The sequence below is a fragment of the Pinus tabuliformis genome, chromosome 6, assembly GCF_031772625.1.
Source record: "Pinus tabuliformis cultivar Carrire ecotype Pingquan chromosome 6, CPIR1, whole genome shotgun sequence".
Lineage (NCBI taxonomy): Eukaryota > Viridiplantae > Streptophyta > Pinopsida > Pinales > Pinaceae > Pinus > Pinus tabuliformis.
In genome coordinates, this window is record NC_142292.1 from 1,228,154,646 (window position 1) to 1,228,182,564 (window position 27,919).

At 34.9% G+C, this 27,919-nt stretch overlaps 1 protein-coding gene across 2 annotated transcripts in view; it reads left to right on the plus strand.

The window, feature by feature from the left end:
- The window catches only part of LOC149263121 (MADS-box protein AGL24-like), a 276,204-nt gene that overhangs the window by 35,843 nt on the left and 212,442 nt on the right, over positions 1-27,919 (plus strand). The gene's annotated exons all lie outside the window — the stretch shown is intronic.

Below are 27,919 nucleotides of genomic sequence, written 5' to 3' on the forward strand. Positions count from 1 at the left end.
TGACTGCCAAGAGCCTTCAAAGGTTGGGAGATGGAGCTTGAATTGAGAGCTTCCTTAAATGAGAGGGGTTTTGAGGAAGAGGATGCCCCCATCTCTTGTGGCACAATTCGACAATGAGGGATATAGAGACATCCTTCTTGATGCCATAATTTCGCAGTGTTTTCCAAATTTAAGAGCCTCCCCTCATAAAGGATTCTCGTACTCCCCTTTGGGATCCTTGTTAACTTTAAATTATGTCTACAAGTGAAGATACAACCTCCCATTCACAAACCCTAACACACAAAGATTTCCTAGATAGGGTTTGAACAAATATTGAGAATTTTTGGGCCTTGAAATCACCTGTAGCATCCAATGACTTAACGACATGAGGAGCTTGACCCACACAAATCTTGAGGAGTCTAGTAAAAAAATTCCTCAAAAAAATTACGGGAAGATTGTTGAAGTTGTGTTTCCGCCACCCTTTCAACCCTACCATGTCTTTTGGATCTCATAATTTTCTTTAATGTTTTGGTTTCCTTGATCGGTCGTGTGAATGCTTTCATGTGGGCACTCACTACAAAAACCCCATGTCTGTGTTCGCTACAAAACTCTATGTTGACGCTTGCTGCAAAACCTCATGTCGACGTTCACTCTCTCGCTACTCAAAACCTTTAAGTTAACTTAATGTGAAAATGCTTTGAATCAATCAAGATATTGGTATTTATTATGAACTTAGAGAAAACCATGGCTAAAACCCCTCAATTGTGGTTGTGTATTTTTTTTATAATGGCTTTTAATTTCGGTAGTTCAAATATATTGGGTTGTAGCCATGTTTACATGATCCTCATGGGGGCTATGGGGGAGGCCAGAGGGAGGGAGGTTTGTTGGGGTTTTCTAGATATCTAATCAAAAGCAGGCTTAGTTGCCATGCACCTTCTTTTTCTAGTGGGGTGCAAATTTTGACATGAGTATCCTCCAAAATGGGACATGTAGTTAGTATAAGGAGGTTCCTTGTTGTGTCCCAATATTTTTCTAAGAAAAAGGGGAACAATTATGATGTTTACATTCCACCCCACGACATATAATGGTAAAGGGTTGTGGCACTGTTATCATGAATGATTCTCTATAGAGCCGAGGGAGATAAATTTCGGGTGCCACGGTTAGGAATAATACTTTCCTAGGTTATGGTGAAGCTATTGGGGACTACGCTTGTGATATGACTAGGAAGAAAGTTAGGGTATATGAATGTCATAAAGGGATTTTTGGGGCATGTACTTTGTTCATAGGTTTTGTTGAAAGTTGTGGTTCCTGTTTGGGATAGTGTTGTATGGACAATTGTTTTGGGCAAGGTCGGTAACAAAGGATGGCTAAATACATAGACAATTCCTTGGGAACATTCAAATAATTATGAGATTGATATTGATTTGGTTGTTTGTATACATGAATTATGTGGATTGGGATTTATATTTAAGTGTGTGTGATCATTGAAAATGTATCAATGTCAAAGGGATCCAAGGACAAGGAAGTAATAAATAGAGGCATTCAAGACTAGTATCCACATAGGTTCATAGTTGGGAAGACCACTTGGGGGATTGGGTATGGGGGTTCATTCAGTTTTAGAAGTGCCCTTAGAAGATTCAAGGTAGGCTCTCCTTAGAGGAAGAAGTCCTTGAGTGGAGAGAGAAAACTTTCTTCTAAATCTGAGGCATAAGGGGATTATCCCTCTTCTTCCTTTATAAAGGGGGATGGAATCACCTTGGTAGAGAGGGATCTAATGCTATAAATAATAACATTGAGAATGGGTGATACCTTTAGAGAATCTAGGGTTAACATTGTGCATGAACATTTTGGATGATAAGGTTGGGAGAGGGAGTTATGGAAAGGCACATAAATTGTTATGTTGATGGTGTTAACTCGAATGATTTCCGTGTGTGAAGATAAAGAATGGAGGAGGTGGATATGTTGGAGATAAAATTATAAAAGAGTGAGAGGAGTATAAAGGGGACTTCACTTTCTCAAAAAATGACACAATACCTCCTATGGTGAGAGTGGGATTGAAAACAGATGTGACCAGGGATCCTTCACTTATACGGGGGAAGGATTGATGAGAGCTCCCTAATGGAGTCATTAAAATGAACAAATGGATGTGTTCATGATACAACATGCAGTGTGGGTAGGGATAGAGGACCATTTGAGTATAGAAAGACAATTAAAAAGGAGAAAGAGGGCAAAGAATGACCACTTGGTTTTTGGGAAAAACTGAGAAACCTTAGGGTAATACAAAAGAGAGTGAAATTAGGAGGGAAACCCACTAGGTCAATTAGGCTCTAAATATATGATTGATGATAACCTAGAAGTGTAGTTGATTATGGTAATTCAATAAGGTTTTACTAGCAAATTAGCCAATGAAATTGAACCAACTATTGTTAATTTAGTAAGAATTCCTTTAGTGATCTAAAAACCCTAATGTTGGAAATGGAAAGGTAAGAAGGAAGATAATTTAATTGGATTTGTTGTGGTAGATAATGAAGCTCCTAGGGATTAAGTGGAGAGTTGCATCAATCCTCCAAGAGTGGTCCACATCTTGGAATGACTTGCACTAGTTCCAAGCTTCTATAAGAGAAGACTTGCTTCACTCCATAATATTAAGATATATGCAATATACCAAATGAAAATTAGACCTGCTAATATGAAAAATAAATCAATGAAATATGTAGAGTAGACCAACTTGGTACTGTTAGGTGTGATGATACCTCCCTTTCCCAAATATGATGGAAAATCGCTTAAGGTTTTATGGTTTAGACTTCCAAGGTACAAGTGGAATTATGCTAATGAAAATGACCTAGGATGAATGAATCAAGCCCACACGATTCAAATGAAGTTAACAATATGAATCCATATAGAGGTGTTTGACATGACATGTGCAAGTAGCCCTAGGGCCTTAAGAAAGGTCAAAGGAGATGAGCAACTAAGTTGAAATGTGTATTTGTAGGTTGAGGTATTCAAAGACATAGGATGTTCAAGGTTTGAATGGTTAAAAAACTTTGCAAATAGGAATAGAATGGTATAATTATGCAATTGGATGTCCTCAAGCATTAGAATATGTTGTATTAGTTGTTAGGATACTCTAATCATACAAAACCATCATAACACGTCTTGATTATCTGTAATGGATTTTTCATAATTGTACTATAGGTTTTGTGGTCGAAAATGATGCTCTGTTACATAAATTATGGAATTAACAATCATGTTACCTTAAGTAAATCCACAATATGGTTAGCGATAAAAACCAAAATGGTTCACGAGTTTGACCTAAGATGAATTCATAAGTAGCAAGTCCCAAATGGGTTTGGCAGGCTATGGATTTGACTTATGGGAGATTAGATGACCATAGACCTAGATTGGGTGCTTGTGCCCCAATTTAACTCATGTAGTTAGGAAACACTCTAAATGGATGTCGTGTGGAATTAAATTGAGATAAACTAGTGATCAATGGCTAGGGACCAAGATGTTGTGTGGAATTAAATTAAAATAAACTAGTGATCAATGACTAGGGACCAAGGGTAGGAGATAGTCCTTAGGACTCACCTAAGTGTTTTGCATTTGAATGAGGTCCCACCACTAGGATAGGGTGAGATAGACTCAATTAAAATAAAAGCCACTCAAAGGAAATCCACTCAAAAGAAAGCCATGGAAATGGAATGATGGAGGCAAGTCTAATGTAAAAACTACATCAAGGTGGGGCATCACCAAATATAGATACAAATGTGAAGAAGAATAATTCATGTTACTATTGTGGTAATTTTGGACATTATGCTAAGGATTGTAGGACAAAATTTTCATGTCCAAATATAGAAGATGTTCAAGCAATTTTGTTGATATAAAAAATATTAGCAAGTGATTATCACAAAAAATCAAGTTGTTTATTTCAGATGTAGATTTATCACTGAAAATAGATGATTATAATGCATGGTTTCTAGATTGAAGTGCTTATATTGAAATGACATCTCATAGGGATTATTTTTGAACCGTATCATGAGAAAACTAATGGTGCTAAAATCTATTTAAGTGATGATAGTTGCCATGAAATAAAAAGGTATTGTGATGTATGTGTAGTATTACAAGTGATCATATGAAACAAATCAAGAATATTAGTATGTGTTGGGATTCAGAAAGATTTAATCTAAGTTTCAATAATAATAGATCAATGTTTAAAATTTGAATTTGGGAAGTTGGGTTGTATTGTGAAAGACATACACAATCACTATGAAGTTATAGCTGAAGGAATTAGAGTGGGAGGCCTCTACAAACTTAATGCTACTATTAAGGATAATTAAGCGTTATCATCAACAATTATGTCTTCAGAGGAACTATGGAACTTAAAGTATGGCCATCTAAATTTTAAATATTTAGTTTTACTTCAAAATAAAGAGATGGTGGAGTTTCTTCTAGTTTTTAAGAATGAAAACACTAAATCTCATGGTTGTGCATTAGGAAAAAAAACATAGGAATGAGTATCATATAAGTACAGATAAAAGGAAAAGGGAGATGGTTGAATTAATTTATACTGATGTGTGTGTGCCAGTGCAACTAAATCGTGTGTGCTAGTGCAACTAAATCATTTGGGAGATCTTCTTATTTTATTATCTTCATTAATGTCAAAACAATATTTACATGGGTTATTTTTGTAAGAAGAAAATTGATCTCTATGATCATTTCAAAGTCTTTGGAAACATGGTTGAAAAGAAGATAGGAAAACACATCAAGGTCCTTTAGGTAAAATCAAGGAGTATAATACATATTAAGATATTTCATGAAATATTGCAAGGGTAATGGGATTAAAAAAAATGCGTGGTTTTACATATCCCTCGACAGAATGGTTTGGCTAAGGGGACAAAGAGAACCCTCATTAAATGTGCACGAGCCATGATTAAAGGTAAGAATCAACCAAATGGTTTTTGATTGAATCAATAAGTATTGTTGTGTATATAAAAAATGGAAGTCCTAAAGAGCTTACAACTCCTTGTGAAGCATTTTGTGGCTATAAACCAATTGTGAATTATTTGAGAATTTTTGAAAAATAATTTTATGATATTCTAATGGAAGACAAAAGAGGACTTCATGGGATGTTGATCAAATATATCTTCATTGGTTATTGTGTTAACATAAATCTTACAAAATGTATGATCCCATTACTCATAAATCTTTTGCACACTAATATGTTATATGTTTCATGAGCATAATATATATGAGTTTCAAAAAGAAGATTATCAAGATATATGGAAAATTATTAAAGAAGGCATTGAAAGTGGCAATGTAGAAGAAATTGAACATCAATAAGATAATTTGGAATATTAAGTAGCAATGGAACTGCAAGTAGTCAAAGTACACCAAGAACGAGTGGAGAAATTGTGCAAAGCAATGACGCACTATGACGATAAACCAGGAAAATTCAGAGCCCTATTATGTGTAAAAATTATTCTATGATAAATCAAGTTATGAGTGGAGCAGAAGATTGGAGTTTTGAGTAGACAAAAGATTAGAAGGAATCGCTGAATGATATGAAATAATAATATGATTCCATAATGAAAATGAAACTTGAGTCTTACAAAATTGTCTAGAAATAAAATTCACTTAGGTTCAAAATGATTGTTCAAATCTAAGGTCAATGTTAGTCGTAGTATAGATAATTTTAAAGCTAGATCGGTTCATAAACACTATTTAAAAAAAAAAAATAGGTTACGAGGACATGCTTTCCCCTATATGTAAAAGCAATACAATTAAATTAATGTTTGCATTAGCTAGTGAGTACAACTAGAAATTTCTTAAGTTGGATGTTACTTTAAGATTTTTGAATGATGAATTAAAAGAGTGTATCTTGTTTAACCAAAAGTTTTTGTGAAGTACTAATAGGAACATCTTGTCCTCAAGTTTAAGAAAGCACTACATGGTCTCAAATAGTCTCCTAGGTCATGGTATGTGAAAATTGGCGCTTTTTCTTCTACCCAATTCATAAGAAGTAAGAGTGATTCAAGTATTTACATAGAGAAAGATAATACTGGGGTTGTTGCTTTGATTTCATTGTATGCATATGATTTAATCATAATAGGAAGTGCAAAACTGATTGATGAGATGAAAAGTAAATTATCATAGGAATTGGAAATGAAGGATCAAATCTTGGTCGGAAGCATTAATGTTTAGGCATTGAAATTTTAGAGAGAAAATGGTAAGGCTTTGTTCATGCAAAGTATATGAAGGAACTAATCAGAAAGTTTAAAATGAGTTAATGTAATCGAATGTCTAATCTATTACAATAAATCTTCACAATGTTGATGATACAAAAGAAGTAAATGGTACTTTGTATAGATAGTTGGTGCGAAGTCTAAACTATTTAACCACAACAAGACCTAATATTGCATATTCAATAATCATACTTAGTCCATTCATGGTTAAACCACATAATATCCACTGGAAAGCAACAAGAAAAGTCATTCAATAATTGAATGAAATTTGTATATTTTGATTGAATATACTAATCACTTGAATGTTGGGTTGATAAGTTATACAAATTTTGATTGGATAGGAGATTTGATTGATAGAAAGTCCACCGCTGGATATGTATTTAGTATAGGATTTGGATTGTACTTTGGAGAAACAAGAAGCTATTAATTATTTTATTGTTTTCAACTAAAGCAGGGTATAAAGCGTTATGCAATGCTACATGTGAAGCAATTTGGCTAAGGCATATTCTTGAAAACATGGGAGAAAGGTGTTGGACTAACTATTGCACCTATTGGGAGTTATCGCATGGACTAACTGTCACTCTGGGAACATGGGACTAATCACCCACTCAAGGTAATGGTAAGGATGCGGAGGTTTACTAATTTTTGCAGTTTTGGTGTAATGGCAAACCCCAACATGGTCTCGGAGCCTTGGTCTAGATTCAATTTCCCCGAGTCATTTTGGAAGGGGGTTGTTGGACTAATTGTTGCACCTCTAGGAATTGATCACGTGGGCTAATTGCCACCATGAGAACATATTACTAACTGCCCACTCAAGGTAATGGTGTAGTTTTGGAAGCTTACTAATGCTTATAAGTTTTTATATAATGGAAAATCTTAAAAAATTGCAAGGAATGACTATTTATTTCAAATGTGATAATCAAAGCTTAATAAAATTTGCAAGTAACCCAATTTATCAAGCAAAAACAAAGCACATTGAAACTCATCATCACTTCGTGAGAGAAATGTTCAATCAAAGGAAAATGATTTGATGTGTCATAATATGATTGATAATGTGACAAATATATTCACTAAGCCTTTGACAAAGGATAAATTTATAATGTACATACACAAACTAAGAATTCTAGAGAAATCATTTCTATATTATGCAAAGTGATAGTAATAATTGTAAAAATGAATTATTAGCAAACTAGTTATATCCACTTAACCATTTAGGAGTTTGTTGAATCGTTTTTCATCTCATATATGTATGAATTTTCATGATCAATAGATGTGGTGGTCATACATACTTGTACCACCTTGTTTCTCTTTCTCGACTTTTTTCACTCTGTATCGCACTATTATGTGTAAAGAGAAAAAAATATGTAGATATAAGCATAAATATAGGTGAAATATATAAAAAGGGTGATTTTTTTTTTTTGTGATGAAAGGCCCTTAAACATTGTCTTTACTCGTTCTAAGACTCCTCACATCATCCTAGGCATTCCTTCTCACATTAACGAGAGAGAACTTTCTTTCTCCACGTTGTAACCTTAATGCTAGTAGAGGATGGAGGGGCATAAATGCTCACACTTGTCCTTCATCATCCATTCCTTTAATGCATAGGTATTTAATTTGAATTCTATATTGAAAAATTTACATTGGAAGTTTTTCAACTGGAAAGAAAAAGGGTCAAAATTCATTGATATTAATTATATCATCACACAAATCATATTCATGTAAAATTATATACTCTAATTGTAATAGATGTTAAAATGCAATCTAATCAGTGTTGATCAAGTGTACCTAGGATTAATTACATTTTGTGTTGCTATTAAATGGCCAGATAGAAATTTGTTAGTTGTAAGTTAGATTTTTGTTAGCATTTGATAACATCTAACCTTTGTCATTGTTATCTAATAAATGATGGGAAGGATGACCCAACACGACTGGTTTCCAATGAAAAGTCATACATGTTTCTGCTTGTAAAAGTAACATGGTATTAGAGTAGGTTCGTAAGACTCTTCATAAAATGGAGAGTAGATAGATTGGATTGGTTTCAAATGAAGGCTTCTCAAGATCATAACTTTGTTATCCACATCTTTGAGGTTTTGCACACCAATCCATTGCCTATTTTGTCATGTTTCATTCTCTAGGTCCCAAAACCTAACCCCAATAGACTTCTCATCTCCCCACCTTTTATTTCCTCCACTGGATAGAAGGCCCCTTGGAAATAGAGCCCAATATTGAGCTTTGCCTTTAGTCATCGTTTCCATAGGAAGTTGGTTTCGGAGGTTGGCATGGGAGAAAAGTGGTGGTAGTTTGTGGCTCTAACCAATTTAGAATCAAATTAGTAAACCCTTATTGGTGAGGATAGTAGGGGAGATGAACTATTGAGGGCATTTTCAACTTAAGTGATCATAACGGTTAGTTGATTTCTAATGGTTTAGGAAATTTAATGAATGAATGTTTAGTAGTTTTAAAATTTGATGAAAGTTGTGTGAATATTTAAATAAAATTTCGAGGCTCCTGTTTGTAAGACTTGACAAGAGTATCAAGTGAACCATGCCAATATTGTAAGTTATTTTTTAACGATCTGAATCCAATTGAGCACATATTCCATTGAAGCATTTAGATATGTTAAAATAGAAAGATGTGATTCTCCAACCCTTGACATAAATTTAAATTTGAACTGCTATTGTTGTGTAAAATATTTGATTTCAACTATTGCTAATTGTCCCTTGAATGTTTGTTTTTAATGGCTTCTACAAGTAATATAGTACAAACAAAGGGACCAATTCTCACTGGAAAGGGTTGAGTTATAGTCTTCGAAGATGAAAACATTCCTACAAGTTAAAAAATGTTGGGAACTAGTGGAGAATGGTTTTTGAGATCCTAATCAAACATCCTTGCAGACCATGAATAATGCCAAAAGAAACCAAATTCAAAATAGATAAAAAGGGAGAACAAGGTTAAGTATTGGATCTTGAGTTTATTGGATGACTTGATCTTTCCAAAAATAACATGAACGTCTAGTGCAAAGCAAGCATGGGATATCCTAGAGTTAGCATATTCGGGTATTGACAATGTGAAGAAAATGAAGGTTCAAACCCTAATGAGAGAGTTTGAAACTTTGAAGATGAAGGAGATAGAAAACATGGACTACTTCATGATCAGAGTGATGGGAGTTATGGATTAGTGCAGGATTCATGGAGAGACGATAGAAGATCATAAATTTGTTGAAAATGTTATTAGAATCCTTCTTAGGAAATTTAAAATGGTTTCCATTATTATAAAAGAATCCAAATATTTATCTAAATTGACTGTAGAGGAACTAATGGGTTCTCGCTTGCCCCATGAATAAAAAATCAACATCAAATAAGAATCTTTTGAACATGCCTTCAATTCTTAGGAATTCATTTTAAGAGGTAGATACAATGGAAAGAAAGGTAGAGGTAATTATCAAGCAAAAGATAAAAATTATACTAGAACAATTAGAAAAATCAAATCAACCTAAATACTATGAGAACCAAAGGTTGGAGTCAGAAAATTGACAAACAAATCCAACCTCTAGTGTTGCTACTACAAAAAGTATGGTTACTATGAAAGTGAATGCAAAAGGAAATAGTGAAATCTGAACAACAATGGAGTTAATGTCTCATATGTACTTAATCTTAGATAGTCCTAATAATTATTTGACAATTGAGTCAAGTTATTTTTGATGTAAGATCCAAGAACTCCACATGCATAATCTTAGACAAGCCACATAGTAGAAAACTTTTTTGCAAAGGTTCAAATGACCAAGAACATAGTGTTTCCATTGAATCTGAGAAGTGTAAATTTGTCATAGTCATATGCACAAAATGTCTCAAAGCATAGATAAGACTTGGTTGTGGAATATTAAGTATGGTATCCTATATTTTGGTGGTCTTAGTCTCTTAGCAAAATAATTAATGGTCAAGGAACTACCTATATTGAATATATAGAAAAACCCTTGTGAAAGTTGCGTCCTTTGTAAACACCAAAGAGATAGCTTTCCAATGGCCTTGTATAAAGCCAAAAGGCCTCTAGAACTAGTCCACATAAATAGTTCATTGGTGGATTTTTTCTCTAATATTTATTAACGAACTTGGCAGGAAAATTTAGGTATATTTATTCAAAAGCAAATTTTGATGCATTCATAAAGTTCAAGGAATTTAATGTTGTAGTAGAAAAAACAACGTGGCAAATATGTCAAAAAGCTTAGATTAAATGGATGTGTCTAACTTAAATGAGTTTGCAATTTTTTTGTAGACAAGAGTGAATTAAAAGGCAGTTCACCACAAGATATGCTCCACAACATGATGGAGTGGTTGAAAGGAAGAATGAGACTGTGTGGCAAAGAGCATGAGCAAAGCTAAAAGTTTGTCCAATAATTTTTGGGCTTAAGTTGTTGCTTATTGAATCTACATATTGAACATATCTCCAACAAAAGGTGTGATACATAAAGTGCTTCATGAAGCATGGAGTGGCATGAAGCCAAGTATCTCGTACTTAAGAATTGTTGGTTGTATTTCCTATGCACATGTCCCAAAAGAGATAAGAAGAAAACTTGACGACAATATTGAAAAGTGCATTTTCATTGGGTATAATGAATAGTCCAAACCCTACAAATTGTATAATCTAGTCACCAAGAAATTTGTAGTGAGCAGAGATGTAAAATTCTTGGATTGACCAAGAAAATGAAACAATGGACAATAGAAACCCATTTATCCAAATCAAATAAATAGGTGGAAATTTTTGGATAGCAGATTTCTCCACCAACATTCCATTATTACAGTGGTGAAAATAAGAAGAATAGACTGAAAATAGTTTTTCTTCTAGCAGTGAGTTAATACATTCAATGAGAAATTAGAGAAGTATTTCTTCTTCTTGCAGTGTGTTAGTATCTTCAGTGAGAAATAAAAAAACATGGAGTTTGATGGAAATCTATGAGTAGTGTGATGTCATGGATCAACAATCTCACTTTGCCTTATTATCTTATCAAAAACTACTTATCTAGAAGAGGTAGTGAAAGAAGAGCACTTGGCACTTGTCATGAATGAAGAGATTACATCAATTGCAAGGAACGAGATATGGGACCTTGTTGATCTCCCAACAAATAAAGCCATCATTAGCGTTAAGTGGGTTTACAAGACAAAATGAAATGAGAAAGATAAGTTATGCTTACAAAGGGTTAGTTTCCAAAGGGTTTGCTTAGCAACCTAATATTGAATATGGTGAGACCTTTACTCTAGTAGCAAGATAGATATTATTAGAGTTGTGTTAGCCATAACATATAAAACAAATGGATAATTTTCTAGATGGATGTGAAGTCAAACTTTTCGAATGGATATTTAGAATAAGAGGTGTACGTAAATCAACCACTAGGATTTGAAGTAAAAGGCCAAGAGTACAAAGTGTGCAAGCTAAAGAAAGCGTTGTTCGTCTTGAAGCAATTTCTAGGAAGTTGGTATAGACAAATGGACTCTCGTTTGCTCGACAATGGATTCAATAGGAGTTGTAATGAGCCCACTCTTTATACCAAACCAAATTAGCAAGGTAAAATAATTGTAGTTTTTGTTTATGTTGTTGATATGATATATATTACAAATTTGATGTTAAAAATGTCGTGGAAATTTTAAAGTTGTCATGAAAAAGAGAGTTTGAGATGACAAATCCTGGTCTCATGAAGTACTTTTTTGGAATTGAAGTTAAGACATTTGCTCAAGGAGTTCTCATATATCAAAAAAATTATACCACAAAAATGTTAAAGAGGCTTAGGACGGACAAGTGGAAACCAACAAAAATATACCTATTGCAACAGGGACAAAATTGAGCAACGAGGATGAAAGACAAGCAATTGATTCAATACTATATACGAGGCTTGTAGGCAACTTTGTGTACCTTACTGCAACTAGACTTGATGTTATGTATGTAGCTAGTTTCATTTCCAGATTTCAGAGTCTCTAAAGGACTCTCATTGGAAAGTTAAAAAGAAAATTTTAGGGCATATTGTAAGGTACAACTTATTTATGGATTGCGGTACACAATTTTTTAAGACAACACACTTACATGATACATAGACAGTGACTTTATTTGTAGCATTGATGAAAGGAAAAACACCTTAGGATATGCTTTCCATTTAGGTAGAAGTTTGAACTAATTAACTTCTAAGAAGTATCTTCTTGTATCAATATCTTATATAGAAGCAAAATATGGAGCAGCTACTACAATGTCAAGCTATATGTATTGGTCTAAAGATTCTTGAAAGATATTGCACATGTGGGGAAGAGTCGACTTATAATTTTTGTGACAACGTTTCATCATCCAAGAGCCATGTGTTTCATTGCGAAAAGGAAACACATTGACAATCACTATCACTTTATATATGAGTTTCTCAACAATGGTTACATTTCTCTTCAATATTGTGTCACTGTCTAGGGATTACCTACTAGACATATTCACCTAACTATTGGGAATAAATTTTTATGAATTTCAAGACATCACTTAGGAATTGTCAATGCTAAAGAATGTAACAATTGAACTTAAAGGGGAGTGTTAAAAATTTATCTCACTTTTGTTAGAAATTTACTAGCAGTAAGTTAGTTTTTTGTTAATGTCTGCCAACCTAAAACCTATGTTCTTAATATTAATTTAATTATGAAAAGGGACACCTAACCCTAGTTTCGAGTTCATAATCATATATATCTCTTCTTGTAAAATTAACATTGGCTTCATCGACATCCACCACATATTAATTAGGTAACGCGAAAATTCAATGTTAATAGATTTGTGTAGGGTAATAAATTTGATGGATCAACAATATAATGGTGCTAATAATGTTGTATTAGAAAGGGCGTAGAGTATACAAGCTTATGCTATGTATTCTCTTGAATCATAACTAAAATTGTAGCCTCTCCCACAAAGAGTAAATTAAAATTTTCCCATAATTCGGTACATCTATGGAATTGGTTAAGTTACAAATTTTTTTACCGATTCGATCGAATTTGATTAACTATGTTTGAATGTCACTTGCTATCCACATTAATTATTTGTAGATTCTCCACTATGACAAATAATGCAAAGGCAGAAATACGCAGAGATGTGATTCAAAATTCGAATGGAGAGAACAATGCTTCTCATTATTCAAAATAAGTTAAATAAACTACATATGAGACAAGGAAACAAATAACAATAAATAACTGGAGAAAAAATCAACCAACTCAACTGAATCTAAATTGACAATGACACCTAAGAGACAATGGGATTAAATATCATGAAACCTAGCAGCCATTAAGATTAAATATCTCAACACCCCCTCCTAATCTCAACTGTTAAAATATTGACACTTACAATGCCTAATTGTTGTCTTTGAAACTCAAATACATTTCTTCCCAAAGCCATTTCCCAATGGCTTTGTAAAGATATTTGCAAGTTGATCTCGTGAACCACAAAAAACAAGTAAGATATCTCCATCATTGACAAGCTCACGAATGAAATGAAAACATGTGTCAATGCGCTTGCTCTATTTTATGAAACATATGACTTTTTGATAAAGAAATTGCAAAGATGTTATCACAAAGAATAGGAGTTGGCTCCTTCTGATAATTTGAAAGATCCTTCAATAGTTTTCTCATCCACACCGCTTGACAAGATGTTGAAGTTGCAACTACACAATCTACCTCTACATAAGATATTGACACGATGGGATGTTTCTTGGATTCCCATGAGATCATATTAGTTCCAAGGTGAAAAGCATGCCCTGAGGTGCTTTTGCGATCATCTAAATTTCTTGCATAATCATTGTCTGTATAACTTGAAAGTGAGAAATTTTCTGAACGTGTGTAGAACAAGCCATATTTAACTATCCCTGGAACATATCTTAAGATCCTTTTTATGACCTTCCAGTGAGAAATCTTGGGTGATTGCATAAACTTGGAAACAAAATTAGCTGCAAACATTATATCAGGTCTAGTTGCAGTGAGATGTAAGAGACTACTAACTACACTTTTATGCAGTGTGGAATCAGCTGGTGGTACTACATCTTGTTTGCTTAGCTTGGTGCCTGGAACAATTGGAGTATCAATTGGTTTGTAATTGGTCATTTTGAACTTTTAAAGGGTGTCAGTGGCATATTTTTATTGACAAACAAAAATTCCATTAGCAGATTGTTGAATTTCAATGCCTAAGAAGTACTTCATGAGACCTAGATCAGTCATATCAAACTTTGTTTGCATTGTTGCTTTGAATTCTTCTAACATCATATTGCTTGTATAAAGAAGATCATCATCATGAAGACAAACAATTAGAATTTTACCTTTCGATATATATAAATGACTCATAGTTGTTTTTGCAAAAACCACTTTTGATGACATAAGTGTCAATGCAACTGTACCAAGCTCGGGGAGTTTGTTTCAAGCCATATAAGGATTTATTCAACCTGTACACCTTGTGCTCCCATATTGGAACTTCAAAATCAGGGGGCTGCTCCACATAAACTTCTTTCTGCAAGTTACCATTTAAGAAAGTAGATTTTACATCAAGTTGAAAAACTTTCCATTTGTGTTGAGCTGTTGTGGCCAGAATAGTTTTGACAGTGTCTAACCTCGCTAAAGGAGAAAAGGATTCACCATAGTCGACACCAAACTGTGGCAACCAACCTTGCCTTACGTTTTTCAATTTCTCTTTTTTTCATTCAGTTTGGTCTTGTATACCCACTTTACACCATTGCTAGTTTTGTCTATTGGGAGATCAACCAATTCCCAAGCCTCATGCTTCTCTATGGCTGTGATTTCTTTATTCATTGCATCAACCCAATGTTTTTTTTTACTACCTCTTCAAAATGGGTTAGTTGACAAGAAAGAAAAACAAACAAATTTTGTTGATCATAGTCATGCTCCTGCTCATATATTTCTTTGATGTTTCTAGTTTTCTGATTGTCTTATGAAGATTATGAATCACAGGTGGATTCATTGTTGGAAGATGTACCATTTTCAATGGTATGGCTCTTCCTAAACATGCAATCTTTGCAGTTGTGGTGGATGAATAGGCTGATTTAAAGCTTCATCAATTTGATAAGACCAAGATTTATTTTTGAAAAATCTAACATCACTGCTTAAAACAAACTTCTTGGTGACTGGATTATATAGTCTATAGGCTTTTGATTGTTCACTATAGCCTACAAAAATACATCTTTCAGTCCCATCACCAAGCTTATTTCTTAGATGCTTAGGAACATGTGCAAATGCTACAGGTCTAACAATTTGAAAGTGAGAGACATTCGCCTTCTTACCATCCCAAGCTTCTTGAGGTACTGCATCTTGGACGCTAGTTGTTAGAAATCTGTTGAGAACATATACTGCAATAGAAACTATTTCAGCCAAATAGTAATTGGACAAGTTTTTATCACGAAGCATGCATATTGCAATATTCATTATTGATTGATTTTTTCTTTTTGCTACTCCATTTTGCCGTGGAGTGTATCTTGTGTTCTGCATGATGATTCCTTGTTGTTGAAAAAAAGCTTTGAAGTCATTGGGACTGTATTCTCCTCCTTTCGCTGACCTGAGTACTTTCAAAGGCTTTCCATTATGCTTTTATGCTTCTTCTTTAAACTCTTTGAATCTAGAGAAAGTATAAAATTTATTTTTGAGAAAATAAACCCATATCTTCCTGCAATAATAATCAATGAAGGTCAGAAAATAAAGAGTACCACCAATGGACTGTGTTTGCATTGGGCCACATATATATGTATGGACTAGATCTAAAGGCTTTTCTGCTCTAGAGGAAGATGTGGGAAAGTTATCTCTTTTATTCTTGGATAAAATACAAATTTCACAGTTACAATTTTTTCCATTCATAACAGGGAGATCAATGACCATTAAATGTTTCTGAAGCAGACTTAGACTCTTAAAAGGAATATGTCCATACCTAGAATGCCATAGATTTGACCCATCTGTTCTTGACACATTCTGTGTAAAAGACTGTGAGAGATTTTGACTTCTAAGAGTCAAGGGAAACATCCTATTCTTGGTTTTTTCAACCTTTTCTATCAGTCTTCTATTGGGAGTTTTTTCATAGATATAACATATGGTCCCTTGGAATATTACATCATAACCATGTTCCATCAATTGTTCTACACTAATAAGGTTATGCTTCAAAAGTGGAACATAATAAACATCAAGTATATATTTATGCTGATCTTGTTTGGTAAGAACAAGGACAATACTTTTCCCGTCAACTTTTATACAGGGGTGATCTCCAAGAGTAATTTTTGATGTTATGGAAGAATAAAAAAAAGAAAGAAGATTTTTGTTACCTATCATATGATGTTGCAGCGATTATCGAGAAACCAAGGTCCTCACTGTCATTGTCTTAAAAAAGATGGCAGGAAAGAAACATGGTTTCAGATGATTCTCCTTTATTGTTGGAGAGATGGACCTTGCCTCTCTGTTGATCAGGTTGTTTCTTTCTGCATTCATGTTCATAATGCCCAAATTTCTTGCAGTAATAACATTTGACATTAGATTTTCTCCATGTTTTGCTTCTCTATGTTTGGTTTTGTGAAGAGCTTGACTTCTATGTTGCATGATGATGTTTTGATCTGCCTATGCCTCACTTGCGGCCGTCTATATATCCTCTGCCTCTGCCTCTGCCAAGAGAGACTTGAGCTTTGAAAGCTTGTTCCATGTTTCGTGTAACAAAAGTGATCTAGTCAACTGTTCTATTGAGAAAGTTGTAAGATCTTTGGATTTTAGAATGGCCATTACAAACATGTCATATTTCATGGGTAGGCTTCGAAGAACGTTTTCAACTATCTTCTGGTTTGTAATAGTTTCACTGATATGTTTGATTTGATTGTCGATTCCCATGACCCTAGTCAAGAACTGATCAACATTATTTATGTTAGTGATCTTTGGGGTTTCGAACTAAGTTTGCAATGTTTGCAATTTTACAATTTTCACTATATCATTATCTTGATACGCAACTTTAAAAATATCCCAAGCTTCTTTTGTTGTTGATGCAATAGTTATGTTGTCGAAGGTAGAGTCATCGATTGAGTTTTGTATCCAACATTTGGCTTTGTGTTCTTTATTTCTCAGTTCAATAGCCGTATTTCTATGATTATGGTCATGGCTACCAATGCCTCCTAGACTGGCTCTACATAGGCATTCTGAAGTGTATCCCAACACTCTTGGGATTGTAGAAATGTCTTCATTCGTAAATACCAAAACTAGTAATTTTTACCAAGAAAAATTAGTGTTTGTGGCAAAGCGCTGGAAGAAGGCATTTTTGTGGAAGCGTGTTCCCTTTTTTACAATCTTCTTTTTCGAGACTTGAAAAAAAGATCTTTGAAAAAAATTGCAGCGCCACTTTTTGAAACAACTCTTTTTCAAGATTAAAAAAAAAACCTCTAAGAAACACCTTCTTTAAAGAAAAAAACCCCCTTCTTAATAGAGCATATATATATATATATATATAGATATATATATTTGTTGGAAATATGAATCACCCTTTGCTTTAAAACCCTTTTTTTGTTTGTTAAATAAACCCTTTTAAAACAAATCGTGCGTCTTAAAAAGACTGATTGAACAAAGGACCTTTCCTTTCCTTAAGAAAATGAACAACCCTCCTTTTTAAATTAATAGGTCCCTTTTTGTTAAGAAAAAAAAGCTTTTCCTTCCAAATGAAACGATTGGCTTTGAAAATATAAACGTGCTTTCCTTTGTAAATAAAATATGACCTCTTGCTCCAATTAAAATTTTACCATGTGCTTCTTTAAACTTCATGCTTTGGGCTGAGCTTAAAATCTGTTGGTAGGCTAAATTGGTTCATTTTTTAACCTTTTTTCCTTTCAAAACAATAACCTTAGACCTCTGTTCTAACCTTGCAAACCTTCCTATTCCTGCATTAGTCCAAGAATCGTGTCTTTTCCTGCACTAGCTTTATGTTTCATGTTTAGGGGTTATGAATGTGCTTAATTAATCATTTTCATAGATTTTATACCTTTAAATCTTTGCAACTAATAATTCTCTTCCTAAAAGTATTTGATAGACAATGAATTGATCATGTCGTTAGCATGGTTGAGTGCAGGTAGGATTCCTGCACCGTTGGCAAATCTTCAACTGTCATGACAGCTCACCACTCCATGCGGGCACCATGTTCTAGAACGATCAACTCGAGTTGGGCTCAGAGCAGAGAGGAAAGTCTGGGATATGGTGGAGATTGGGTCGCCGGTTGAATACCTAGAATAGCATTTTGTTATAGCTGAAAGGCTTAGTACGAAGTGTTATTATTATTTCGTCATAGCCGAAAGGATCAGATTAGAATACCTGAAGTAATTTGGTTACGGTCGCAGGCCTGAATGAAAGTATAAAATATAGGACTCAAATAGAAAATGGTAGCGAGCAATAGCTATAGCAAGGATACTGTGATTCTGTTCTTTTGTAATTTTGTTGGTATCGCCCTCGTTCTGGGATGGATTCGAACTCATGATGTATATTTGCTAATCATTAATAGAAAGGAACTACGCCATGATTTCTCAATCTTGCATTGTAATTCTGTGTTGATGTGTTGATTAAAGAGATGAATCTTTACATTTCCTAAACAGGGAAACGAGCTGGTTGGCTAGGGCCCAACCAACCCATCTCGTTCTCCCTCGTGTTCTTCTTTTTCGATTAAGGTGTGTTAATTTCTTTTAATGCAAAGTGTGAAGTAAATAGATGTTTCTTTTATTCTTCTGCAAAGTTTGAATCTGATTTCATTATAGTGTGACGGATCTGTGGTGTGCATGCTCGATTGAAGTTTAATCTTATGATTTCTTTCTTTGAAGTTTAATCTCGTTTTTTGCCTAGATCGTGCAAGCACACATTCCTACACTAGTGCATTTACAGTCTCGCAGATTGATTCCTCTGGTTCATTACCATAATAGCCTTTGATTCTTATATGTATTTGATGAGTCTTAATGCGATTCTAAAAAGCATGATTTTCATTCCGAAGTGTTCTTGATATTTTGAATTAAACATACTTTTGATAATAGAAAACCAGACGCTGTTGCAACACATTGGTCTGTGCCTGCACTTTATGCCGTTTAGGAAAGATCAGACTTATGCGTAATTATTCTTAAAGGGAATCTTTCTTAGTTAAGAAGGTTATGAGTGCAGATTAGTTTGTGTGGATAACTATTACAGGATTGAAGCCTGTTGTCATAACTAAATGATCTTTTAGATTACATGCAGAAGTTCCTTAATTAAAGAAAAGCGCGCTTTGAATTTGGAAATTAATTCTTGTTCTAGACATTAAGATTGGTTGAAGCATCTTTTGGTTTGAAGAATTTATTTTGAAGTTTTGTTCACCTTTGCAAGTTCTTTTTCCTAGTTAACACATTCTTTATTGTCTCGAAAGAAAGATTGGGAAACTTGGTGCATGAACCTTTGTCCCAGTACAGGGATCGATCTCTTGATACAAGAACAGAGTGCTCTAGCCTTGGGGCTTAGAGCTCCTGCATGAAGACATAAATCTTCAGTACAGGTGTAAAATATACTTCCAGCACCTAAGCTTTGTTCTGGTACTAGTGCAAGCACATTGCAAAAGTACAAGAATAATAGCTTAGTGCAGGGAGAAAAATCTATAAGGAGTCAGATATCTTCAAGGGTCCAATTATTAACTTGGCATACAACTATACTGAAGACAAACATAGAGTCACATTTTCATTAATCAAAGATTGTTTGCAAGAGGTTTGAGAATTCCTTTCATTTATTTTCCTGCAAAAGTTCTTTCTTTCATATTCTAGCACCAGAATATCTTTGGTGTACATTTGTCGGGTGATCTTTTCTTTTTGATTATGCAAGATTGGAATTAAGGAAGTAGGAATAGATTTTGGAAAAGTTCATATCATTTATGGCATTTCCTGTGCATACAACTATATTGAAGACGAATATAGACTTACATTTTCATTAATCAAAGATTGTTTACAAGAGGTTTGAGAATTCCTTTAATTTATTTTCTTGCAAAAGTACTTTCTTTCATATTCCAGCACTAGAATATCTTTGGTGTAAACTACCGGGTGATCTTTTCTTTTTTATTCTGCAAGATTACAATTAAGGAAGTAGGAATAGAGTTTGGAAAAGTTCATATCATTTCTAGCATTTCCTGTGCTTCATCTCTAAGTTTACGAAACCCCTGAAGAGTCTGCTTGAGTGTTGAAGAGTCTGCTTGACCGCAATTCTTTAACCCAACATTTTGGCGTCGTTGTCAGGGAGGTGATTTGAATTGGTAAGACTTTCCATTTTCTACAATAGAGGTAAGTTTGCTATTATTTTTTCTGCAGTATGCTTTTGTTGTTTTGAGGATTTTATGAGTGCTGATTTTTTTTCCATTGCACAATAACAGATTCTTTTTCTTTATAAGCATTTGAATTTTGTTTTTTCGGATTTGATTTTTTTAAAATGAATGCCTAAGGAAGGTAGGGGTCCGAAGCCCAATAAGGGCTGACAAAATACTGAAAGATGTGAAAACTCTTCTCATATTGGACCTTCTTTTGCAGGTAGAAAGTCCAAGCAAACTCAGAGTCATCATGCCGAAATAGTGCACTTGGATACTCGACATAGTGATTCAGTTGTGACACAACCCGACAAGGGGAAGAAGGAGGCTGAAGGGGATTGGAAAGTTCAATTCAGCTTTAGTCAACCTTCACCTTTTAGAAGTGGTTCGATTGGAGGCACAACAATGATTGATCATGAAGACCATGCACAAGGGGTTGGCAAAAACCAGGTACATGAAGAGTAGTCCACTTTTGGATTTCCAATAGTGAACTCAAAAGAGAATGCGCAAATGAAGAATATTTCACCTTCCGCTCTTCCACACTTTCATGGTAAGGTGCACGAAAACCCAGATTCATTTCTTTTCGAATTCGACATAGTGTCCGAGTTATGATTATTCTTCTGATGCCCAAAAATTAAAGTTATTTCCTGCAACTCTTAAGGATTCAGTGTTGGGCTGGTTCATGGGACTAGGAGGAAACACTGCAAGTTCTTGGGACCAAATGAAGAGAGTATTTTTGAATAATTATCAGAAATATTGTAAAACTAGAGAAATGCAGGACGAGATTTTCACTATTGTACAAGGTGATGATGAGACTTTGGAGGATTATTTAGAGAGATTTTTGTATATACTCCAAAGGTCCAAACACAAATTTGATTTAAGTACTCATCGAACCCTGTTCCTATGAGGACTTACTGAGTATTCTAGACATAATCTGGATTTGTTAGGACCAGGAGATATTGCTTAGAAGACTTTTGAACAAATTTGTGACTTGTGCAGGAAGTTATCGAGAAACCAATCTAGATCCACTAGAGGAGGTTGAAGAAAAACTAACAAAATGGGATCTGCAAATGCTATGATCATTGGCTTGGAGAATAAAATGGACAACATGAAAATTGAAATAATGAACACTGTTATCAAACAAATAGATTCTTTGAAATTTCAGCAAAAATTAGAAAAAGAACAAGAGTCATTGTCTATTTTTTGTCCAAAGTGTTGAAAAAAGCATCCTTTATGAGAATGTCCTGCTAATATGAAAGGTGCTAATAAATGTGTGATTTGAAAACCATGCCTATGAGGAGTGCCCCTCCATACCAGGATTAAAAGTTGTACTTGAAGGAGATCATTCCGAACCCGAGCCATTACATGACATGGGAGCACAAAGAAACTGGCCATAGGTAAGTGCAGTTATGGCTCCTGAACCACATTTTTATGGCTAAAATGCACCTCCCTATTCCTATTATAATAATAATAATCACTCTCAACATTGGCAGCATGGGAATCACTTTCATCATGGACAGTCCTGGCAACAAGGATGGAGAGGGCCAAACCATTCATACCATTCTTGTCTTGCTTAGATGTCATCATATCCTCCTTCCTATGCACCACACCATATGTCACAACCATCCTTTCCCTCTATACCTCAGCGAAGTCAATCATTGCCACCATTGCCTTTGCCACCACCATTCAGACCACCTCAACGACTTGCTCAATCGGTAGTGAATCCTAATAATAAGGCGGTATAACTAATTCATTCGGTTGGACTGTCCCCTCTTCCTACCTATCGAACCTTGCCTGTTGGGATAAATGAGCTTCTGTTGAGATCGGGAAGGGTGGTTAAACCATAGAAACAAAAACAGTCCACGGTGATTATTGAGGAGAAAAATGAGGAGGTAATTCCTGATCATTCGAAAAACAATATCACCCTTCAGCCCATTCCCGTACCTTTAGATTCACCATCTTCTTCAAACCAGCCCCCCTATCTAGAGTGGTTGGTCATGGAGAAGAGCGACCCCGATTCCACTTTGGCTTCTGAATTAAGGAATCTTTGTATAAAGTTTCCTTTACTTCAAGCTATCCGAGAAATTCCCATCTGTATAAAGATCATTCGAGAATTATGTCTTAAAAAGCTAGGGAGGAAGAGAGTAGAACCTCAGACCATTCAGTTTGTTGGTAGAGCAGCAGAGTTAATGACAGGATGCATATCGATGGAGAAATATATAGATCCTGGAAACACAGTTGTTTCTGTCCAAATAGGTGATATCCTTGTCTCTAATGTATTAATAGACCTCGGGGCGGCCATCAATGTGATGACCAGGCAAACTATGGAATAACCTGGGTTGGGCCATATTTGTCCTACACCCACCGTGCTTGAACTTGCAGACATATCTAAAATCAAGCCCAATGGAGTATTGGACGACGTGGTTCTATCTATAGATTCATGGGAATACCCTATGGATTTCATTGTGCTTCAGCGAAAGAATCCAGTGGGAGGACATCCTTTGATTTTTGGACAACCATGGCTTCACACGGCTAATGCTTATATTGGATGTTGCTTTGGTAATATGTACATTTCACATGGAGACTCTAGGAAAAAGGTCACTTTATACCCACCTGCTAGATCTATTCGGGAACTCAAGGATACCTTATGGTTAGATTATGACAGTAGTGATGAGGATACCCAACCTATTTCTTCGATTTAGCATCATACCGAGTCTACTTAGGATGGTGAATTGCGAGATTTCTTGAACAATCTAGAAACTATGCCTAGTTTTGATATACTTCACCAGATTTTTAGTCTGGAGTTTCAAAAAATCTCTGATTCCCAACCTTCCTTATCCCGTACTGTGGCATCATCTTCCTGTACTCTTGAACCCGAGACCACTCTTGTTGAAATTAGTCCAGGCAAATCCTTACACATTAGTTCAGACTTGGAGTCGTCTCAGCAAGATCAGCTTGTTACCTTGTTGCGAGATTATTTGGATGCATTCGATTGGAGTTATGAAGACGTGAAAGGCATTCCTCCCGAGACTTGTGCATATCATATCTATATCTAGGAGGGAGCCCGACCTGTTCGACAACCCTAGAGACGAGTGAATCTCGCACTAAGAGATATTGTTAAGGAATAATTACAAAAACTCTTAGATGCTAATTTCATCTACCCCATTTCTGACAACCAGTGGGTCTCTCCATTAGTGATAGTCCCTAATAAATATGGGAGATGGCGTATTTGCATTGACTATCGAGAATTAAACAAATCCACTCTCAAGGATTACTTACCCCTTCCTTTCATCGATCAGGTGCTAGATACCCTTGTCGGTAAAAAGTACTTCTCATTTTTAGATGGCTTAAGTGGGTATAACCAAATGCAAATCGCACCATCATATGAAGACAAAACCACCTTTACATGCCCTTGGGGTACATTTTCCTACTGAGTGCTTCCTTTAGGGTTGTGTAATGCACCCGCTACCTTTCAAAAGGTTGTGCTGACCATTTTTGCTGATCTTGAATGTGTTGAGATTTATATGGCTGATTTTTCTGTGTTTGGTAACTCATTTGATGAAGGTCTTAAAAATTTAGAAAAAGTGATTTTACTTTGCCAAGAGGCCCATCTTGCTTTGAGTGATAAAAAATGTAGATTAATGTGCAAAGCAGGAGTGGTTCTTTGTCATTTGATCTTTGAAAAAGGTATTCAGGTAGACCCTGCTAAAATTGAAGTCATTCTTCGTCTGCCTGCACCCAAAACTCAAAGGGAAGTGAGAAGTTTTCTAGGACATGCTGGTTATTACCAGACATTCATTGAAATTTTTTCAATGATTTCTACCCCCCTTTTCGATTACTAGCCAAGGATAGTGAATTCACCTGGTCCACAACTTGCCAATAGTCGTTGAAACATTGAAGTAAAAATTAGTACAGGGACCGGTTTTGAGAGGACCAAACTGGTCCTTTCCATTTCATATTTCCTCCGATGCTTCAAACACTGCTATTGGTGCAACCTTAGGACAAGAGGAGAATAAGCATTCCTATGCTATTTACTACATCAGTAAAAATTTATTACCTGCCGAATTTAACTATACAGTTACTTAGAAATAATTTTTAGCCATTATTTTTGCTATTAATAAATTCAGACATTACATTACAAGATATGAAGTTTATGTGCATATTGATCATTTTTCTATAAGATATTTACTGAATATACCTTTAACGAGTGGTAGAGTGACTAGGTGGTTACTTTTATTACAAGAATTCAATGTTACAATTATTGATAAACCAAGAAAGTCTGATGTTGTAGTTGATTATCAGTTTAGATTAAACAATCTTGGCGAAGCAATTCCAGTTGATGATGATTCCCTGACAAGCATCTCTTTTCTATGTCAGCAAAATCTCCATGATTTGTTGACATAGCCAACTATTTAGTCACCAGAAAGACACCACCTCACTTATCCGCTCGTGAAAAGTGGAATATTATTCAGAAAAGTGCTTCATATTCTTGTATACAGGGACACCTCTTTTACACTAGACCAGATTTTGTTATTCGTATATGTGTAAGGGAGGAAGAAATGTTTGTTATTTTAAAATCTGCCCATGATGACCCTTGCGGTGCCCACTTTGCTGACAAACGAACTGCATATAAGATTTTACACACTGGCTATTTTTGGCCTTCTTTGTTTAAGGATGCCAAACAATATGTTAGGCGTTGTGATAGTTGTCAACAAATGGGTCAGCTTGTTCAAGCCAATGAAATGCTTTTATGTCCTCAAGTCATGATTGAGCAGTTTTTTTCTAACTTGTTATAGGAAGTCATGAATCAATATAAGATTCGGCACAAGAAATCTACACCGTATTACCTTCAAGAAAATGGTCAGGTGGAATCCACAAATAAGATGATCGAATCCATCATCACCAAAACAATGAACATGCACAGGAAGGATTGGGCTAGTCGGTTGCCTGAAGCCTAATGGGCTTATCGAACCATTTGGAGGAACAACACAGGGCATACACCATATGAGCTGGTGTATGGAAAACAAGTCCTTTTGCCGATTGAATTTCAGATAAAGACTTTCAGGACTGCAGTTCATTTGGGTCTAGACCTCTTGGAGGCACAACAACAACGTCTATTACATCTCAACGAGTTGGATGAATTTTGAAGGGATGTTGTTCAACAGAATATTTTGGTGCAACAACAACACAAGAAGTGGCATGAAAAGTTTATCAGAAAGAAACAGTGCCAACCAGGTGATTGGGTACTTCTCTATGACTCTAGACTTAAACACTTTAAAGCGAAGTTCCATACTCGTTGGATGGGACTGTATGAGGTGATTCGAGTCTTCGACAATGGGGCTGTAGAAGTCAAAACCATTGATGGGCAAGATTCAATTTTCCTTGTGAATGGGCATAGGCTTAAAGTATATTTTTAGCCCATCACAAAGAAAGACTTCTTGTAGCAAGTGCAGAAGCAGTCTAAACTTCAGTTAGTAGGTGTCTATGCTAGCCTATTGTAATTTGATTTCTTCTCTCTTGAAATGAAATTTAAGAAAAATCCAAAAAAAAATATAAATATTTAAAAAGAAAAAAAAATGCGGCGACGTAGTTCTAGGACGACAAAGAGCCACAAGAATTTTTCAAAGGAAATGCGAGTCCCTCCTCACTATTCATATTTGATTGTTGTTTCTGCATTTTGGTGACAATGTGAGCATTGAAAAATGGATTCTAGGATTCTATCATTGTCAGAAAGATGTCGTCGATAGGCATGAAAGTTGTCGTAAAGGCCATGGCTATAGCTGGACCTTGATATAGGAAATATTAACAATAATATTAATAAAAAAATTTGTCCTAGAGGCCATGCCACGAGCTCAACCCTGGAATGGGAAAAGTTCACAAGTATTATGGACCAAAAGAATTGGGAAGGTTGTTTAGCGAGGGACAAGCATGTCTTAGAAGTAGGGAGGCACCTTCTTAGTCTTAGGCACGGAGAGAGGTTATCATGGGCATCACGAATAAGCGTGTAGGTAGGTCTTTGGGTTTTTGGTGTATTGGAACACTTTCTATGTACTCGTGGTGAACATTTTTGGATTTCGTGTAAATTCCAACCCCTGAACGACCTCTAGAAACCTCTATATACAACGTGAACCACCTCTACAAACTTCTTTGACCCTTTCGGGGTTGTTGCAAGTAATATATCAAGTTGGAATTGAAGTTGTTTCTTTAGTCTATGCTAAGTTTTTTACATATTTATATTGTCTATAATTGTGTTGTTAAATTAGTTTATTATAATGAAAGAAGGTAACAATTTTTTTTAGAAAACAAATGTTACAATACATGGAAATATACACACAAACACTTCAATTGTTACTACAACAAAATAATTCTTAATTATTGGAGTTTAAAGAATATTTTTTTGGAAACAATTAGATGCTAAGGGTTGCCTAGATCTAAGTACCAAGGGCTATCTGGATGGAGCGTCTAGATTTATTTTCTATTTAACCATTTCAATCTTGGAGTACATAAAGAAGTAAACTAAACTAACTAGGTTAGCAATAACAATTACATTATTCCAACATTGCCCTTAATTATGACTATTGAATGAATCTGCATATACAACATCTAGGTTCTACTTAAGAAATTCAAAAACATCTCTTACCAATGGCTTTGTGAATATTCAGCGTATTGGTTTTTTGACTTACAAAATTTTAAATATATATCACCATTGTTTACAAGGTTTATAATAAAATGATATGTAGTATCTATATGATTGCTTTTTCTGTGGAAAACAAGATTTTTGGATGGAACTATGGTTTGATTGTTGTCACAATAAAGTAAAATTGGTTTTTCCTATCATTGTTGAAGATAACCCAAAATTCTATGCAACAAAACTGCTTGAAAAAATAGCCCAAGATTCTATGAAACAAAACTGCTTGACAAGCTAGAGTTGTTGCTGCTACATAAGAAAGTTTTGCTTATGATATAGTCTTAATGGGTTGCTTCTTGGATTCCCATAAAATCATACCGGGACCAAGATGAAATATATACTTTGAAGTATTTTTCCTCTCCTCTAAGCTCTATGCAAAGTAGTTTTCAACTGTCAATTTTTTTTTTTAGTGTTCCAATATTAAATACCATATCTTATTGATCTTACAATGCATGTTAAAGTCCATTCACTAACTTGCTAGTGCATTTTTCAAGGGTCTCCACAAGCCTTGAAATTGAACTAACATCAAATATGATGTTTAGTCTAGTGTAGTGAGGTACATGAAGTTGCCAACTAATCCCTTTAACAATGTAGGATTTACATTTAAAACTTTATCTTCTTTATTGAACTTTATTCCCATTGCTATGATGTGTGGGTGTTCATCATTTTACATCTTTCCACCACATCT